The sequence below is a fragment of the Hibiscus syriacus genome, unplaced genomic scaffold, assembly GCF_006381635.1.
Source record: "Hibiscus syriacus cultivar Baekdansim isolate YM2019G1 unplaced genomic scaffold, ASM638163v2 tig00010968_pilon, whole genome shotgun sequence".
NCBI classification, from domain to species: domain Eukaryota; kingdom Viridiplantae; phylum Streptophyta; class Magnoliopsida; order Malvales; family Malvaceae; genus Hibiscus; species Hibiscus syriacus.
The window spans coordinates 912078-933683 of record NW_024062239.1 but is presented as its reverse complement, the minus strand read 5'-3'; the positions used below and the strand labels follow the sequence as shown (position 1 = coordinate 933683).

The 21606-nt window shown below is 33.3% G+C and overlaps 1 pseudogene; it reads right to left on the bottom strand.

Moving 5' to 3' along the window:
• Positions 1–813: 813 nt before the first annotated feature.
• LOC120204484 lies at positions 814–3154 on the bottom strand (annotated as a pseudogene).
• Between the last annotated feature and the right edge of the window lie 18452 nt (positions 3155–21606).

The following is a 21606-nucleotide window of genomic DNA, read 5'->3' as shown; positions in this document are numbered from 1 at the left end:
TATGTTGTTCTTCACACTTTCTTCTCCCTTTTCACCGTTGGGATCTTCAAACGGATCCCTCCAATGCCGTGAACATCGCAGGCCAAATGGGTAAGAATCCTTTCACTCTTTTTGTTTATTTTTTTATTATTTTTTGAAATAAAAAAAGAAAATTAAAAAAAGAAATTTGCTTGAACTTTTTTTATTATTGTTGATCTATTCGAAAATGGGAGAAACCTCCCCTTTTACATTGCTTGGAAACTGAGAGCCCTTGTTTCCCGAGATACCCTACATTTTTTTCACCGAAAAAAGATCCCGAGAGCCCTCCTCTTTTTTTTCTGATTCAGTCCCCCTTTACAATTGTTAAACCTCAGTAAATATTTGCTTGTTGATTTGGTTGATGCATTTGGTGGGGAAATGATAGTTGTTGTAGGGAGTTGGTGTGTAGGAGTAGTATGATCACAGTGATGGGAGTTGTTGGCACGGCATGGACTTGAGCAGGGCATGGTGGGTTGGTGGTGGCTTCAGGTTAGATCTGGGTTTGGTCTGCTGGGTGTAATGGGCTTCGGTGAGGGCATGCAAAACAATGTAATTAGTATTAATAATAATAATATAATAATATAATTATATATATATATATAATAATAATAAATATTTTTTGGTAGATAAAAACAGGTGTCTACAAAACTCTTTTAAAAGGTAATTTTTAGGTATTCGACCTACCTAATCCAAAAGGTCGATGGCGACTCCAAAACACTACTTTTACAATAATCAATTTTTTCATAAATAAGTCGAGACACGTGGTATCACCGAAAATCGGTTATGACAATATATATATGAAATAAATTTAAAGAAGTTTATGCGGTGGAAGCATTGATATGAAGTGAAACTAAGGAAGCATAGAAACCATCTTTGATGTTGATCAAGGTGTCATGCTTTCCTTTCTCTACAATAACTCGCTTTTTTTACCACCGCTATAACATCTACATTCTTGATTGTGGATAGTCTATGAGCCACTACAACCGTTGTTCGGTTCACCATCACCTTATCTAGTGCATCCTGGACCACCTTCTCAGATTTGGCATCCAGTGATCTCGTCGCCTCCTCTAGTAGCAGTATCTTTGGACTTTTAACAATGGCCCGTGCGATCGCTACACGTTGCTTCTGTCCTCCCGACAACTGAATTCTTCGCTCGCCTACGATGGTATCTTAATATTGGAAGGACCAAAGAAAATAAAGTAACCAATCATTCATATTTGCCAACATGTAGAAAAGATTTTGTAATGGTTACCTGGTGTAGTGCACTGATGAACTTCTGACCGTTGGCCAACTCTGCTGCGGCTAAAATCTTTGACTCGGTTGCATTTCCTCCCTTTCCGTATGCAATGTTGGCACGGATTGTATCGTTAAATAAAACAGGCTCTTGGCTTACAAGTCCCATTTGTTGCCTCAGCCACTCCAATTAGAGCTTTTGGATTTCAACTCCATCCAGGGTGATGCTTCCTGATTCAGGTTTGTAAAATCTCTGCAATAAGGAGATGACTGTGGATTTCCCGCTCCCGCTTTCTCCCACCAAAGCAACGGTCTGTGATAATTAGGTTGAATAACAACGACCGCAAGCACTTGAAGAGAATTATGTTCAATGGACACACTCAAGTCTCGGAGAATTTGAATATCTGGCCATGAGGGATAGCTAAAACTTACATGACATGAAACTCGATATCTCCCTCACGTTTTCTAGTGTCATCCCGTACTCGTCACTCGGGTCTATCTTAGACTCGCGATCGATAATGGCAAATATGGAAGCGGTTGCAATCTTGGCTTTGCTGGAGTCAGGAGCAAAGGAGTTCGATTGGGAAATTCCTATAGCTGCCATAGTCAAAGCAAAGAAAACCTGCAAAGTAGATATCAATCTCGGTTTGATAGGGAAATAAAAAGTGGGGTCTTAAAAGGGTTTCAAGTTAGACTCACTAGGAAAACATCATTGAATTTTGTATAACCATGCTCAACAAGTTGAGCTCCTGCATAGAAACTGGCTGCATAAACAGAAAACATAAAGAAGAATGAAACTCCAAATCCTATTCCACTGATTAAACCCTGCTTAATCCCGGTTTTCGTAGGGTCTTCGCATTTCTTCTTATAGAGCTGCATCACCTTTTCCTCTGCACAAAAGGATGCAACTGTTCTTATACTACCAACTGCATCATTATCGACTTGGCTTGCCTCTTCATACATCATCTGCAGCAGTTTATGTTTACAGATATATCAATAATACACTTAAAATCGTTTCTATCTCAAAATTATGCAGGTAATTCATGTAAAATTGAGGTCCTTAGTTTTGATGAGCATCCTTTGCATCTGCACTAAATCCCTTCAATAATTTTATTTGAATATAACAATTGACCCCTACAAGAGGGAGTAGTACTAGGATAATCAATGCCAACGGCCAACTTGCAGTAAAATCAATGACCAAACCAGCAGTCGCCGATGAAGTGTTTTGAACCAACTGAGCTAGTGTATCTCCGACCAGGGAACGTACTGTAGTTGCATCTGCTGAGAGCCTAGTACCAATTGCACCACTTGAATTTCCGGTTCATCGAACCAGCCAACTTCCATGTGGACTACCTTCTAGAAACACATTGATCTGATTCGTTGGACTAATTTGCATCCAGCTATGGGAAAAAATTCCTTTTTTGATTTTATGGCTTATCTTTTGAGATTTTTTTTTTTTTTGCACTTTCTGAATTTTATTTCTTAGATTTCATGGTTTATCTTTGAGATTTAATTTCTAAATTTTTTAATTAATTCGATCGGATGGAATTAAAGGTGAGTATGTATATATAACTTCGAGTCAAAAATTGAACCGGTGAAACATCAAAAATACTTGAGATAGGTCAAAGTCGAATCTTGATTCTTATTCCTAGAGTCGGGGTCGGGTGATTAAAAATTCGTCTCGTTCTATCTAATTGTTATCTCTATCTCTGACTACAAAATTAATTGGATAATTTTACTCAAAAACCACTATAAAATTATAATTTATCGGAATGTCATCCTTTCAACATTATTCATCAAAATATCATCCTTTCGCATAAAGTGTGTCTTACAAGACGATTCTTTTGTTAATTTGACAAACACATGTGGAAGGTGAATTCTGCATAATGCACCTTTGTCCCATTTATGCCACCTCCAATTTTAGGTTTAGTTAGTGATTTAGAGTTTTTAATTTTTATGATTTTTAGAATTTTTAGTTTGTAAAGTTTAAAATTTATTGTTAGGGCTTACAATTTAGGGTTTACATAAAATATGATATACAAACTAAAAATAACTACTTGATTTAATCCCACTTATATTGTTGTAGAAAACAACTTCAGACCTTACTTTTTCAAAATGAAATATTTCTTACCTTGAAATCTTATCTCATATACATATATAAAAATAGAAAATTCTCTGTTCAAATAATTGAACCGGATTTAAGGTTAGGATAGTAATTTAGGATTTTAATTATTATATTATTTAAAATAATAATGTAATGTTTTTAGTGAAAAATAAAAAACAATTATATTCCACACTAGGGGCTATAAATTGGTGTGAAAGGAAAAATTATTTACTCTCACTTAAAGAAGAAAACATCTTCAAAAAAAATGTCTTTCACGTTTTTTCTTTACATAGTTACTTTTGCTACAACTATTTTTTATTATTCCAAATTTTTTAGCATTTCATTAAAAAAATTCAACTGAACGAGTTGATCACTAAGATCGAAAAGAAGGTTCAATCGGAAAGAAATAGAAGATTATCTTTAGTATCTTTTAAATTCCTAATATCATGCATGAAATTTCCTCTAAACCATGATTGACACATACAAACCTCATTTCATATTTAATGTGGAGTTGTATGTAGAGTTCGTTGAGATTGATGTTGGTATTTCTAGTTTGAATATTAAACCAACAAAGATAAATGATGCAAAAACAAAATAGATGATGGAGACCCGAAAGTATGGTTTCAATTTGTCTATAGTAGACAAGAAGAAAAAACACGAAAAATTGAAGAACTCAACTTACTTTTGACGAGTCCGCTAAATACGAGGACTAAAACATCTATGTAAGAGTTGTATAAAAGATTCCTGGAAAAGATAAGAAAGTTGCAACTTTATCCTAGTCTTCATCATGAGGAGCACCATCAACGTTCATAAGCTCCTTTGTGTAAAAAAGATACTTAGTTTTCTATTTTTTAATGACTTCTTCAAAACCAAGCACTTTTAAGCATGGAATATGTGAAATTCCACCTTGTTTCAATGTTTAAGTAAATAAGAGCTTTAGAATTTATATTATCCTCTTCAACACAAACTTTAAATTTTTAAAGTCTTGTAGGGAAAGTCCTCACATATTTCACAGCAGATCAAACTTTTATAATAGAAACATCAACATCTTTCGGCCTATCTTTAACAATCAAGTTTAAAGTATGTGCAACACATCTCATATGCAAAAATTCAACATTTAACACACTATCATCCCACATGTTAAGAATTTGTTTCAAATACTTGATTGCTACATGATTAGAACTAGCATTATTAACTGTTATAATCATGATCCTTTTAAGACTCTATTCTAGTAGCCACTTTTCAACGACCATACCAATAAGCTCTCCAAAATGACCCATAATTGGGCAAAAATAAATTATCATTTTACGTAATTTATAACCGGTATTTGTGAAATGGGCAATAAGACACATATATGACACATTTAACCATATGTCCATGTATTGTGGTAAGACATGCCCTAGACGATAAACTATTTAAATAACTCTTCAATTTCTTCCTTTTTTTCAATAAACAGAGTATAACATTCTCTAGTAATAGTAGCACGTGAAAGAGGAACACAATTAAGAATGACAATCTTGCAAAAATGACAAAATCCTTCGTGTTCAATAAAACTAAATGGCAACTCATCAACAATTTAACAATTGCTTTTCTAATCTCATTTTGATCGAAATGTCATAATCTAGGAACACTAACAATTTCAATTGTCCCATCAGCATTGCACTTTTTTTAGATTCAAAATCTAATATTATTTATTTTGTATCTACATTAAAAGAGACTTTTTTTACGCCGATTAGTGTGGCGCTTCATGACATGAATTTCATTATTAGGTTCACAAGTTATCTTTTAATAACAATAAATGCATTCAACACAATTTTTATCACCCTCAATTTCTTTAAAGTGATCCTAAACAACATATTTTTTTTACCTCTTTCACTTATGGCTTCAACATTTTTTCCCTTTGTTTTTTGTATTTATTGAAGTCTCCATCACCTTTTCAGATTCTTTAGAGGACTCGCATGAAGAAGATATCTTCCTTACATCACAACCATTTGTTTTTCCTTATTATCGACATAATCTGAAGAAAAACAATTGTTATATTAACTACAAAATTCTGCTGCACATAATCTGAAAAAAATAATCTACACATAAAAAATTATGCTATATTATTAGTTTTAGAATTACGCTCGGATATTTGACATTCAAGTGCATGATCGATACTTGACATTCAAATTAAAAAGAGTTTTTAGTTTAGGCCCTTATGATTGAAAATTCAAATGGATGTTGAATATCAAGTATCAAACATTCAAGTGCATGATCGATACTTGACATTCGACACAGACTCCTCTCGGATATTTTCGTGGCCCTGAGTGAAACTGAAATATAGGCCCTTATAAAACAAAAGAATATTCTATTACTTTGAATAATTAATTTAATATTACTTTAATAAATCATGGAAAATTGATAAAATTAAGGGTTTAAACTATAAATGTAAAAAGTATGATTGAAAAATTAGGGATTAAAAAATTAGGGACCTTAATTTTAAAGCTTAAAAATGAGAATAGAAATTTAGGGGGCCCAATTATAAAGGTAGAAATTAAGATTGAAAAACATAGGAGCTCAATTATAAAAGTACAAAGTGAAATTGAAAAACTTAGGGTCATCAATTATAAATGTAAAAAAGTGGGATTTCAAAAATCAAGAACCTCAATTATAAAGATAAAAAGTAGGATTAAAAATTTAGGGGCCTTAATTTTAAAGATAACAAATAAAATTAAAGGATTCAATTATAAAAATAAAAATATACTAAAAAATTTGGGGCCCTGAGTGTTGCTCAGGGTGCACCCCTAATAGCCGGCCATGATTCGAAAACATAAGAGGATTAAATTTTTATTTATGAACTAACTACTACGAAATAAATTTTACTACATTTACAAGATAAGAGGATTCAATTCTCAAAATTCTTTACATAAATTCATACACAGTAAGTGAAAAGTGAAAACCTATTCTGTGTATAACCAGAAGTGACAACTGGAGTAATGCAAATTTACATAAACATTTCTCATTTTTATTCGTATTGATTTTTTTGTTGTTGAAGCACAAATCAAAATTAAGTTGAGTAATGTATTTTTACATGTGGTATGATTTTACGAATGAATGAAAGTAAATTAAAAAGAATTCATATGATTTCTCATGTCTTTATAATTCCTACATGTGTACCTGGAGATTGGAATTGACTGACTTGGCTTTGGACCCTTGAACCGAGGAGGTGGCGATGATCGATGGGAAAAGTGAGATAGAGACGACGGTGAGAGTCAATTAGGGATTTTAATTTGCAATAGGAAATTGGGATTTGTTATTTTGTTTTGCATTTGGGGACTGCCATGAGGTAAATTCAAGCAGTAAACATTAAAATAGTAAAGGTCTTAAACGACGAATATTATTAAATTTTAATAAAATAATATAAAAAAAAAATCGGGTATCGTGTAGTCTAATATCCGATTATGGAAGATTTTGTTATCCAATCTCACCCGAAATTTCGATAAAAATAACAGGACGGATACTTGATCTGTAAATTCATGAAAATATCCAATAATTTTTAATCGGGTTGACACTTCACAGGTGGACAAGTTGGGTAGTTCGGACTGGGTACTTTATTTTAGTATAACCACCGGTATCCGATCTATTGATCGACTAAACCAGATTGGGTACTGCAAAGGCAATGACGACTTTCCCAACCCAATTTGCTTCATTCACAATCGCCAGGATTCAAACCTCTGACCTTGCTTAAGCGATCTAGTGCCTCATCTCACTAGACCAATTACTTACTTTTGAATACCTCTAATAATTATGTTATTGTATTTTCTAATATTGTGTTTTATGTTATTGTATCTTCTAGTATTGTATTTTTATGTTATTGTATTTTCTGATATTGAATTTTATATTTTATTACGTAAAAATTATAAATTTTATTTATTTTGTATATTTTTATTCTTTTAACATTTTACATTCACAATCTCTTTAAAATGTATATTATTGTTATATATAAAATATCTAAACTTAATGTCATATTAAAAAAAATTATATGCAATATATTGTTATAAATTTTATTTAATTTCACCTTTTATTTTCTAAATTGGAATATCTAAACTTAATATCACTCCAATTATCACTCTAATTATATATATTTTTTAATGATTTAGGACAAACGAATATCTTATAAATTAACAAAAAAAAATCAAGACTAAAATACAATGAATTAAATATCTTAGGACTTATATTTTAAATCAAAGTTTAAAATTCTAAACTACTAATCATATGTTTATTGTAGAACGTACTTTATGCGAAAGAGCGATATTTTGATAGATAATGGTGAAAGAATGATATTTGGATAAATTATATTTTTAGGATGATTTTTTAGTATAATCGTCAATTAAAAGTAAACCATTAATGATATAATCAAATTTAATTATTATAGATAAATAATATATAAATGTATATATTTTTGTCATTGCATGAAAGTAGACCAGATTGGTTGAATGGGAAATCTTGTTCATTAAGAATTAGAAGTCAAACAAAATAAATAAAAGTGTCTTCTATTATTTTCTCCATAAAATTTCTAAGCGCTCAGTCAAAATATTGGCAGTAAAAAGTTTCCAAAAGCTATCCCATTTTCTCAAGTTAGGTAAATTATAAATATAATAATTAAACTTTATTCTCTTTCCTGTTTCACTCAATATATTTTTAATTTTTTAATTTAATAATCACACTTTATACATAGATTTTTTTTTTATCATTCAACAATTTTCTCTCTAAACCTCTAATTATAGGGCACTTTTATTATTTTTTTCTCTCTTTGGCCCAAAAGTTCTCAGCTTTTGAGCCAGTGAACTTTCTTCCTTCTTATTGCTCCTCATTTTGAACTCATCGATGTCCTCTCCTCTGAGTTGTAAACCGAGTTGGCATCACTATCTTCATGTACGTCTTCTTTTTCTTGCCATTGTTGGAGTCTCAAGTTTGAGTAAACTCGGTGTAGAACTTTTCAAGGCCTTGGTAATTACGAGGATTCGTGAGATTGTTGCACTGAGGAAAGCTTTGGGTAGCTTTTGGGAAGGTTCAACTTCTCATCCAATGGTAAAGAAAGACTTGAAACTTCGTTAGGTTATTCGAAAGATGTGTTTTGGTGTTGGAAATGAAATATCATTGATAAAGATTTTTGTTGGTGGTGAATCTTTAAGATGTTCGACCAGATAGATAGTTGTTATGTATGGCTCATAAAAAGTCTCGTTGTGGGGTTACGAATTATGTGGGTTGGGGGTGTGGGGGCGCAGCCCCCGCGGTACGGTACAGGGTTGATTTTGTAATTATGTACCAGGGTTTTCTATTATAAATAGAGATGTAACCTAGACCTAAAATATCATTGAATAAAATTCTAGCGCCGCCTAGGCACCGAGGACGTAAGCACATTGCCGAACCTCGTAAAAATTCTCGTGTTCTTTTGTTTTCTTTACCCGTTTTCGTCAACAATTGGTATCAGATGTCAGGAGCAAAATTCGAAGTCGCGAAATTCGATGGTCAGGGTAACTTCGGATTATGGCAAACGAGGGTGAAGGATCTATTAGCGCAGCAAGGGATCTTGAAGGCTTTGCAACCTACAAAGCCGGCGTCGATGGATGAGGAAGATTGGGAAGAATTGCAGCAGCGAGCGGCAGGAACCATACGATTATGCTTGGCGGACGAGGTCATGTATCACGTCATGCATCTATCGTCTCCAGACGAAATTTGGAGGAAGTTGGAAAGTCAGTTTATGTCCAAATCCTTAACGACAAAAATGTATCTGAAGCAGCGGTTGTATGGGCTGAAGATGCAGGACGATCACGATTTGGCGCAACACGTGAATGTCTTCAATCAAATCGTTTCTGATCTGGCTCGGCTTGATGTGAAAATTGAGGATGAAGACAGAGCGATGATTCTGTTGTGTTCGTTGCCTCCCTCTTACGAACACATGGTGACTACTCTTACATATGGGAAATAGACTATCAATGTTGAGGAGATTACTGCAGCCTTGTTGGCTCACAACCAGCGGAAGCAGAATGCAGGGGAAAGCTCTCAAGCCGATAGCTTATATGTCAAGGGTAATCGAGATCGTGGACGGAAGCCAGAGAAGGCAGGGTCCGGGAAGCGGAATTCCAGATCCAAATCCAGGGATAAGAAGACGATTCACTGTTACAAGTGCAAGGAGGCGGGACATATGAAGCGAGAATGTCCGAAGTTGAAAAAGCAGACTGATGAGAAGCGTGATGGCTCATCCAAGTCTGTGAACGTGGTCGAGGATGATAATTCTGATTGCAGTGAGGGTGATATGCTTTCTATTTCAACGACACAATTGACGGATGCTTGGATTCTTGATTCTGGATGTTCTTATCACATCACGCCAAATAGGGAATGGTTTTCGACATACATGCCGGTTAATTCTGGTTCGGTTTATTTGGGTGATGATCGATGTTGCAATATTGTTGGTATTGGTGATGTCAGAATTAAGATGCACGATGGCTCCGTTCGGACGTTGAGTGGTGTTCGACATATCCCAGACTTGAAGAAGAATTTGATTTCCTTGGGCACTTTGCACAAGAATGGTTTTATCCCTAAGGCTGACGAGGATAGGGAAACCATCGGATTGTTAAAGGAGCATTGACTGTGATGAAAGGCAAGATGACTGCAGGGAATATCTACAGATTGTTAGGGAGTACCGTTGCAGTGGAGTTCACTCTGTTGAGTCCTGTGATGATACGACAAAATTGTGGCATTTGCGCCTTGCTCATCTTAGTGAACGTGGTATGGCAGAATTACACAAGAGAACTTGTTGCATGGTGTCAAAAGCTGTAAGCTCGACTTTTGCAAGTATTGTGTTCTTGGTAACAGACTAAAGTCCGTTTCAAGACTGCGAAGCACACAACTCAAGGGATTCTTGATTATGTGCATTCTGATGTATGGGGGCCTTCCACGACATCGTCTTTGGGTGGATCTAGGTACTATGTTACTTTTATTGATGATTTTTCACGGAAAGTTTGGGTGTATTTTTTGAAACAGAAATCTGAAGTTTTTGAGAAGTTTAAGCTGTGGAAAGCTGAGGTAGAAAACCAAACAAGACGAAAAATCAAGTGTTTGCGGTCTGACAATGGTACGGAGTACACAGATTCACAGTTCCTACAATTCTGTAAGGAGCATGGGATTCAGAGGCATTTTACAGTGCGCAAGACACCACAACAGAATGGTGTTGCGGAACGAATGAACAGGTCGTTGAATGAAAGAGCCAGATGTTTGCGGTTGAATGCGGGGCTTCCCAAACACTTCTGGGCTGAGGATGTTAACATGGCGTGTTACCTTATCAACAGATCGCCAAGGGCATCGCTGGCTGGGAAAGTTGCAGAAGAGGTATGGACTGGTCATGATGTTAGTTTTGATAACTTACGGATTTTTGGTTGTCCTGCTTATGTGCATGTACCTGCTGATGAGAGATCCAAACTTGATGCAAAATCAAAGGAGTGCATTTTTCTGGGTTACAAGAAAGGTGTCAAAGGATTCAAGTTATGGGATCCAGTTGCGAAGAAAGTTGTGATTAGTAGAGATGTCGTTTTTGATGAACAATCCATGTTGCAGCAGAAGCAAGACATGACAGTGGTGGATTTCGAGCAGTTTCCAGTTGAGAAACCAGAAACTTCTCAACCGACTTCTGGTGGTTCCACTACGGATGATTTGCAGGATATAGTCTCGCCAGAGACAGGGTGAGACGGACGAATATAAAGCCTCCGAACAGATTGGGTTTTGAAGACTTGGTATCTTTTGCACTTATTGTTAGCAGTGATGATCCGGTTACTTTTCATGATGCCGTTACTAGTCAGGAAACGACAAGTGGATGGCAGCCATGGTTGAGGAGATGAAGTCTTTGAATCACAATCGCACATGGGAGTTAGTTCCCCTTCCTGAGGTAAGAAGCCGATTGGTTGCAAATGGGTGTATAAGAAGAAACCAGTAGTAACAGAAAAGAGGGGGAGAAGTTCAAGGCTCGTTTGGTAGCGAAGGGTTTTTCACAGCAGAAAGGAGTTGATTATGATGAAATCTTTTCTCCTGTGGTCAGGCACACTTCAATCCGAGCAGTACTTGCATTGGTGGCTAGTTGGGATTTGCATTTAGAGCAGATGGATGTTAAAACTGCTTTTTTGCATGGTGATTTAGAGGAGCAGATCTACATGCGGCAACCTGAAGGTTTCACTCAACCTGGAAACGAGCATTTAGTTTGCAGATTGAAGAAATCTTTGTACGGGTTGAAACAGTCTCCGAGACAGTGGTATAAACGGTTTGACTCCTATATGATCAAGATTGGCTACAACCGATGTGAGTATGATTGTTGTGTCTATGTTAAGAGCCTTGATGATGGTTCTTTTATTTTTCTATTACTGTATGTTGATGATATGTTGATTGCTGCGAAGAACATGGATGATGTTATCGGTTTGAAAACTTTATTGAGTCAGGAATTTGATATGAAAGATTTAGGTGCTGCAAAGAAAATTCTTGGAATGGAAATTTGCAGGGACAGAGACTCAAGGAAACTGCGGCTATCTCAACGGGGTTATGTTGAGAAAATGCTAGAAAGGTTTGCGATGAGCAGCGCAAAACCAGTTAGCACTCCATTGGCGAATCACTTTAAGCTCTCATCAGAACAGTGCCCTAAGACAGATAAGGAAGCTGAAAATATGGCAAAGGTTCCGTATTCTAATGTTGTTGGCTGCTTGATGTATGCGATGGTATGTACTCGTCCTGATTTAGCTCATGCTGTTAGTCAAGTTTGTAAGTACATGTCTAAACCTGGTAAGCAACATTGGGATGCAGTCAAGTGGATCTTTCGGTACTTAAAGGGTACTGTGGGACATGGAATTGTTTTTGGGAGTCAGCGGGATAATCCTTTGGTTGTAGGATATGTGGATTCAGATTATGCAGGTGACTTGGATAATAGAAGATCTACGACAGGGTATGTGTTTACTCTTGGTGGAGGGCCTATTTGCTGGAAGTCTACTGTTCAATCTGTCGTGGCACTATCTACAACTGAAGCTGAATACATGGCAGCGGCTGAAGCTGCAAAAGAAGCTTTATGGCTTACTGGTTTAGTGAAGGAGTTGGGTGTTCAACAAGGTGGAGTTCAGTTGCTTTGTGATAATCAAAGTGCTATTCACTTGGCTAAGAATCAGGTGTATCGTGCTAGAACTAAACATATTGATGTAAGGTTCCACAAGATCAGAGAGTTGGTTGCATCTGGAGAGGTTTTGTTTCAGAAGGTACATACTGATGAGAATGCCGCTGATATGTTCACCAAGCCAGTTACGACAGACAAGTTCAAGCATTGCTTGGACTTGTTGAATGTTTCGAGTTGTTAAAGAAGCAAGGTAACCCAACCCACATTGAAGTTTCCAAGGGGCAGGATATTCGCCAAGGTGGAGATTTGTTATGTATGGCTCATAAAAAGTCTCGTTGTGGGGTTACGAATTATGTGGGTTGGGGGTGTGGGGGCGCAGCCCCCGCGGTATGGTACAGGGTTGATTTTGTAATTATGTACCAGGGTTTTCTATTATAAATAGAGATGTAACCTAGACCTAAAATATCATTGAATAAAATTCTAGCGCCGCCTAGGCACCGAGGACGTAAGCACATTGCCGAACCTCGTAAAATTCTCGTGTTCTTTTGTTTTCTTTACCCGTTTTCGTCAACAATAGTATACACTGTCAAATTTTAACAACAACAAAAGAATATTCTGCTACAATAATAAGCAATTACATTTCCCAATCAATCAAAGATCAAAGATAGAAACAACAAAATGGTGGAAGCCAAATTAGGTTGAACTTTCAGTCACACTTGACCGAGTGAAGCAAATCGTAGACAAAGTCCATGAAGAAACTGTGCGATATAACTTCCAAAATTTGAATTATAATACTAGAACAAACTGAAGGCAATGAAAGGAACTCAAAGCTCATGAATGCTCAATGAAACTATTATTCAACGCCAAACCCACTTCGTAGTGAGAATCACCACCACTAATACCCCGTTGAGTCTTCGCTTACATATATGTAACACCCTTAGCACATATACATGTATTAATACGAGTTAAAGATGTCATGATGTCATATTAATTATTCAAAACATTACTTAACCCGAAATGGATAAAATTTTGTTTCTTTTAAAAATTTCCAATTTTTAACATTTATTATAAAATAAATTAAACACAAAAAAAGCAAAATATAATATTTCGAATTCTAATTCCGATTAAGATTTCATACAATAAAAGGCAGATTTGCTTTGTTCCATATAATAAATAAAACTATCTAATTTTAAAATCCAATTAATTAAAACACAAAATATAATTTAATATAATAATATTTATTCATACGAATAATTTTTATTTTGTAGACATTTCATAATCGTATACATGCCATCTAGAAAATTTAGAACATAATATGATGACATTACCGTTACCTGTAAATATTCATTGATGATTGATGTCAAGATTAACTCCTTACTCCTCTCGCTTTCTTTTAACCTACGCGTCAAAATCATCACACGATAAGTATACACTTAGTGAGACAATTTTAGTAATAGTCAATGAAATACAACACGTAGATATAAATAAATATTATTAATCAATGCATTATGATCACTTTACTTGTATTTCAACCATGTTACCATATGTTAACATGATACAAACCACATAAAATTTCTTACCAATATATTTGTTATTCATTCCAAAAGCTCATAAGCTTATTCACATGTTTATCATTTATTAACCAATAAACCATAGCCTAAAATATAAACCTATCAGGACCCTGGGTATACGATTCAAATATACACCGAAGTGCTAATGCACATAAGTTTGTGCCCACCATAATACACATAAGGTCGTGTCCACCATACACACTAAGTGACCTTTATATACACTATAGTGTTAAACTGAATATGCATCTTATTGCTAGACTCTATGGCATGCCAACTATATCATTATCCCTCATTGACATACTTGGGCATATAGTTTATATTTATTCCATTCATGGGAATGTATATCAATATAATTTAACATTTGTATGGTCCATACCTGAAAAAACATCCATGGAAAACATTATAGATGAACTAGTGATCAATGCATTTTATATTCAACTTTGACATTTAGAGTATGTCAATATATTTACATAATTATCATGCCAGTATAAATAAGGTTGACTCATTGTAAGTCTTCCTAATGATGTATAAAACATCCATGTCCCATGTTATGCATGCATTGCACTAACATTGATACTTATATACAATTCAAAATATAAGTCTCACAAAGCTTTAAGCTTGATCTTTTGCTTTCGATTCGCTTCGATCATGAAATTTATCACAATTTTATATTATGACAGTTTGCACTAGCTTCAAAGAATTATTATTCTATATTAATCTACACACTTAAAAATTATTTCGTTTATACCAATGAAAACTAGACTCAAATAAGAATCTAACCATATTAGGAACTTCTTCTAGTTCTATTTGTACAATTTATAGTGAATTTTCATAGCTAACTTACAAAAACTATTTTTGAGCAGAATTTGTTGTCTTGTTTTCTGAAATATCCTCTATTAAAAATTCATATATTTTTGTATACTCCTCAAAATCAGTATCCGTTTGGCTTAAAAAAAATTGGTCTGATATAAGAATTCAATGGTATAAAAATAATCATATAATTATTTTTGTAGAAGTTTTGGTGATTTTCTAAACTTACTATTTAGATCACAAATTAGACAGATTTCACTAATTTGCATCCTTAGCTTGTTCACTAATTCAATTAACTTTCCAAATGAACATTTATGTATGAATCAAAATTCACATAACATTTAAGAGTCACTTCTTACCATAGTAACTCTGTCACTGGCTCATCGCAAGCCAATGTTTGCATGATATCGTAAATACATATTAAGTATGTACTCACATGGTGTCCTTAGCTCACAGACTCTCCTTAGAAATTCGCATTCATCCTTAAGCTTCTCCTTAACTTTAATATTGTTTGATCTTGAATTCAAGCACACAATCTAAATGATCATCATTTACACAACATATACAATTTAACCACATGTTAGAATCTACTAACATAGGCACACAATAGAAAATAATTTCCTAAAAATCTTTCGATGCTCATTCAATACTAATTTCATGTCACAAAATCTATGTTGGCCTTAACACTTCAAGTTAACCACTCAAGTCCCTTTTTTTTCCAAATTCATCAAAACTTCACATAACATTTTCATCTTTACATTTTAACCGCAAGTTATGAATTCATCTTTTAGAATTCATCTTTTAGTAGAATTCATCTCAACTTTTCCATTTTATTCAAAATGGTCCTTTACCATTTAACTTCCATTCAAGCTTTAAATGACATAATAATAAATTCCAGCATTTAATTCCAGCATAATACTTAACAATTACACCATTTTCACTTGATTCACTAACTTTCCTATATTTTTGATTTGGTCCTCAAACTTTATCAGCTTTACAAAATATCCAATTTTCACCTTCTAACATCAAATTCGACATTCTAAAATTAAATTCCAGCATAGTACATCATCTATTTAACAATTGTACATCAATCCCATAATTTTAATAATTCATGAATAGGTCCTCAACTTAAAAAAATTACAAAAATGGTCCCAACAACTGTCTAAAGCTTGTAGAATTCTTCATATATCTTTTCTAACCTTATAAAATGTTTCCATATTTTTTTCTCACTCTTTAACACCATGGTTGAATACTTTGGGTATGTTTTAATGGTTTCCAACTTGATTCAAGCAAGAAATCAACCTCTTATCATCATTACAAAGCTTCTACAATTAAATCCCCAATATAATTTAACCAAATCAAAAACTTCCCAAAACACTAGGGTTAGGCCTAGTGTAAAAGATGTAATTCTAGGTGGTTTCAATCATAAAACAAGCATGGAAATGATTCTAACATCAATAATCTAAAAATCCATCATCAATTCATAAAACCCTAACTTTATCTCCATCCCCCAAATTTAGGAACTAAGCATTTCAAGCAAGATTAGATTGCAAAATTGGTACCAAATTATAGAGCTCTTCGAATAGATCAATTTCCTATTTCACGCTTTAATCCAAAACCTAAGGAAAATTGCTTGAAAATGAAAAAAAATTTCTCTTACCTTAGGATGGAGTAAACGCCCATGGAGATTGAAGATGAAAAAATCTTCATGAAATTTCTAATTAATTTCATGTTAATTTGTCATTTGTTAAGATTAAATGAATTTAAAATTCATTTAATGGTAAATGACAATTTCACCCTTAATGAAACTTGATAATTACAACCATATCTTGCCACTTGTTAATTATCATCTTCCAAAGTCAAACGAACAAATTATTTTCCCCTTTACAATTTTACACATGCATTTTTCCAAAAATTTCAATTTTACCATTTTCATCCAACAATCCAAAATGAACATGGAAATTAATTCTCAAATCCAATGATCTATATTATTTTCCATAAATTTAAAATGTGAAAATAATATTTATAATCTTAGTTTATCATCCTTCAAAATTTCTATTCGATCCATTTACTGAATTTTTATCGAACTTTAACACTTTATAGCTTTTAAAATAAATTTCAGATCAAAAATCCGATTCTCACGAAAACTTCATTCTTGGGGGTGAACTATTCATTTACGGATCCCTAAATTTTAAAAATTACCTTTTTGGTCTTAAACCTTTTTTAACTTTATACTTTGGCTAATAAGCTTTCAAATTTTACGCTTTGGTCACTAACCAAAATTTTTGGGTGTAACAAGTCTTCCCCCTTAAGAAAATTCATCCTCGAATTTTCAATACGCACATGATGTAAATAGATAAGGATATTGCTTTTTCATATCTTTTTCTCTTTTCCAATTAGTTTTTCCCATTTTTGATCTCTCTAACAAACTTTAGTAAGTACTGATTTCATGAGTCAAATTCTAACAGAATCTTAATATCCTCTGATGTGGTAACATGAGATGGATTTGATCGATACTTTAAGAAACACTTATCACTAGTTTAATAGATTGTCTCTTTTCTATTCAAATCTGAATAAAACTTATGTTAATCGACAACTATCTTGAGATTATCTTAAATATTCTTTATATGTTAAAAAATCCATGGTAACTTGTTCCCATTCCCATTAAGGGATGGAAATCAATTAAAAAAATCTAGAAGGCACTTGATACTCTACTTTAACTTTAATTTTACAATCAAAGCACCATCTTTCTTTAAAGACAATCACATATTCAAAACTCTAAGAACAGAAATGTCTTTCGGCTTTATCGTATCAGTCACCACATTAGCCTTTCTTGGTGGTAGCTAATAAGCACATCATCAATCTTTAAGGAATTCAATTTATTTCCTTCATTTTCACTCCTTTGAGTTAACACATACTTTTGCCTTTTGAGATCCGTATAGATATAGTGTCACTCACTCTATATATAATGACGTTATATCAATGAAGTAAACACAACTGCTGCCAACTCGAGATCATGAGTCATATAATTTCTTTCATGATTCTTTAGTTGCTTTGAAGCATAAGCCATAACTTTTCCTCTTGTACAAGCATGCATCCCAAACTATTATGAGACACAACACTTTAAATCACACAATCTTTTATGGATTGGATTGCACTGACATTGGGGCTTCTGTCAATATTCTCTTTAACATCTTAAATTTTTTGGTCACTTATTAGTCCAAATAAATAGCCATCTTTTCTTAGTAGCTTGGTCAGAGGGGAGACAATCATCGAAAAGTTCTTTACGAACCTTTGATAGTAATCAACAAGTCCTAAGAAACTTTAAATCTCGAAAACACTCTTTGGAATTTATCATTCGACTATGGTTTGTACTTTCTTAAGGTATATTCTTATCCCCTCTACTGAGACCACATGACCAAGGAATGTAGCTTCAGACAACCCAAATTCACACTTTGTCAACTTAACATACCAATTTTTCTCTCGAAATGCTAGAAGAACTATACGAAGATATGCATCATTTTCTTCCTTAGTCATACAATAGATCAAAATATCATCAATGAACACTAACACCAATTAATCCAAGTATAACTAAAATACTCATTTTATCAAATGCATAATTGTCGCATGAACATTCGTTAAACCAAACAATATTACCGCAAACTGTTAGTGTCCATACTGAATTCAGAAAACTGTCTTAGGAAGATCTTCTTCCGTATCTTTAACTATTAATATCGAGATAGGAGATCAACCTTGGAAAACATCAATGTATCTTTTAACTGATCAAAATATCATCAATCATTGGAATAAGATACTTATTCCTCATCGTTATCTTATCTTGACTAATGATAATCCATGTTCAATTGCATAAACTAGTCTTTATTTTTCACAAATAACACTGGTGTGTCCTAGATGACATGTTTGGTCTTCTAAATACTCGATCTTAAGAATTCTAATAACTATTCCTTTAATCCTCAAGGATTAGTCGGAGCAATTCAATACAAGGTTATAAAAATAAACGTAGTACCCAATAACACTTCGATATTATCTTTTTTCTACTTCTCAATCTGAAAATAGTACAGGTAACTTTTGGATACACATTTGGATACTCTCAAACAGTTGAAATATCTTCCAACTTAACTATGAAAGTTTGAGTATCCACCTCATTCACTAAGAAGGCTTGACAACCTTATAACAATAACTTCATAACAAATTACCACCACATCACATTAGGAAACAAATTTACTCTCTTTCTCTACCATTAATATCTCAAAACCTTTCAAATTTTTTAAAATAAATCACTTTAAGTGATAATTAATTGTGGCATGGTAGGGGGTAATCAATCAATTCCAAAAATTATCTTTGAAAGGTAATTCTATCAAGTCGATTAAAACTCAACACTTTGAATCTTTAACAGACGGTTATTGTCAACAAATACGACTCACCCTCATATTATGGCCTAAAGGGTCAACCGCAAACATGTCAGTTAGGATCAATTCTATTATAATGTTTCATTCTCTAATCAATGTTGTACTTACGTATGAACAAATATTTCCTTAATCTTACATTGTCACTTCCTATTGTGCTGATGCATCATCTTAATTAAACTAAACAGGAGAATTGTGGCTAACTGCATTAATATCACTATTAGCTTATTCTTGAACCTCCTGCTTTGTTACTTACTTCAAACCCTCGATCAAACAAATATAATACATGCACTACACTTATTCACTTTCATTAGAAATGACTGGCATCAATCGAACTTTACAAACATCAGGTCAGTAACAATGACATCCTAGTGGCATGTATACACTTTTTGACTCAAAACAAGCTTGGTTTAGTCCTAAAATCAGCTAAACTTGTAGCTCTGATACCAATAAATGTAACACCCTTAACCCGTATATATTTACTATTACGAGTTAAAGATGCAACATTAATTATTCAAAACATTACTTAACCCAGAATGGATAAAATTTTGTTTCTTTTAAAATTTTCCAATTGTTAACATTTATTTTAAAACAATTAATTACATAAAATCAAAATATAATATTTCGACTTCTAATTTCAAATCCAGTTTCAGGCAGTAACATGGAGTTTTGTTATGTTTCTTATAATAAATAAAACTATCTAATTTTAAAATCCAATTAATTAAAACTTAAAACATAATTTAATATCATGATATTTATTCATACAATTATTTTATTTATTTTGTAGATATTTCTTACTCGTATCTAGAAAATTTAGAACATAACAGAATGTCATTACTATTACCTGCAAATATTCTTTTATGATTGATGCCAAGCTCATCTCCTTAATCCTTTCACTTTCTTTTACCTGCGCGTGAAATTCATCACACGCTAAGTATACACTTAGTGAGGCAATTTTAGTAATAGTCAATTAAATACAACACATATATATATATAAATAATATTAATCAATGCATTATGATCACTTTACATGTACTTTAACCATGTTATCATATGCTAACATGATATAAACCACATAAAATATCTTACCACTATACTTGTCATTCATTCCAAAAGCTCATAAGCTTATTCACCTATTTATCATTTATTAACCAATAAACCATAAACCAAAATATAAACCTATGAGGACCCTAGGTATACAAGTCAAATATACACCGAAGTGCTAATACACCTAAGGTCGTGCCCACCATAATACACATAAGGTCGTACCCACCATACACACTAAATGTCCTTTATATACACTATAATGTTAAACTGGATATGCAGCTTGCTGCTGGACTCTATGGCATGCCAACTATATCATTGTCCCTCAATGACATACTTGGGCATATAATTAATATTTAATTCATTCATTACAATGTATATCAATATAATTTAACATTTGGGCAGTTCATACCCGAAATAACATCCATGGAAAAACATTATACATAAACTAGTGATCAATGCATTTTATATTCAACTTTGACACATTTAGAGCATGTCATATATGATAAATGAAATAAATGTCATGATAATATAAATAAGGTTTACTCATCGCAAGTCTTCCTAATGATGTATAAAACATCCACGGCCCATGCTATGCATGCATTGCACTCACATTGACACTTTATATAAAAGTCAAAATATAAGCCTCATTAAGCTTTAATCTTGATCCTTTGCTTTTTATTCGCTTCAATCATTAAATTTATCACAATTTTCATATTCTAACAGTTTCCACTACCTTCAAAGAAATATTATTTTGTATTAATCTACTAACTGAAAAAGTGTTCCATTTATACCAATGGAAACTAGACTCAAATACAAATCTAACCATATAGTTCACTTCTTCTAGTTCTATTTATACAATTTATAGTAAATTTTTAAATATGACTTACAAAAACTATTTTTGAGCAGAATCTATTGCCATGTTTTCTGGCCTATTATCGATTAAAAATTAATATCTTTTTTTTGTACTCCTTAAAATCAAAACAAAACTAGACTGATATAAGAATCTATCAGTACAAAAATCATCCTCTAATGATTTTTTAGAATTTATGGTGATTTTTTAAACTTACTGTTTAGATCACAAATTAGGCAGATTGCACTAATTCTATTAGCTTATCAAATGAACATTTATGCATGAATCACAATTCACATAACATTTAAGAGTCACTTATTACCATAGTTTGCACGGTATCATAAATACAAATTAAGTATGCACTCACATGGTGTCCATAGCTCGCAAACTTTAAGCCTCATTAAGCTTTAAGCTTT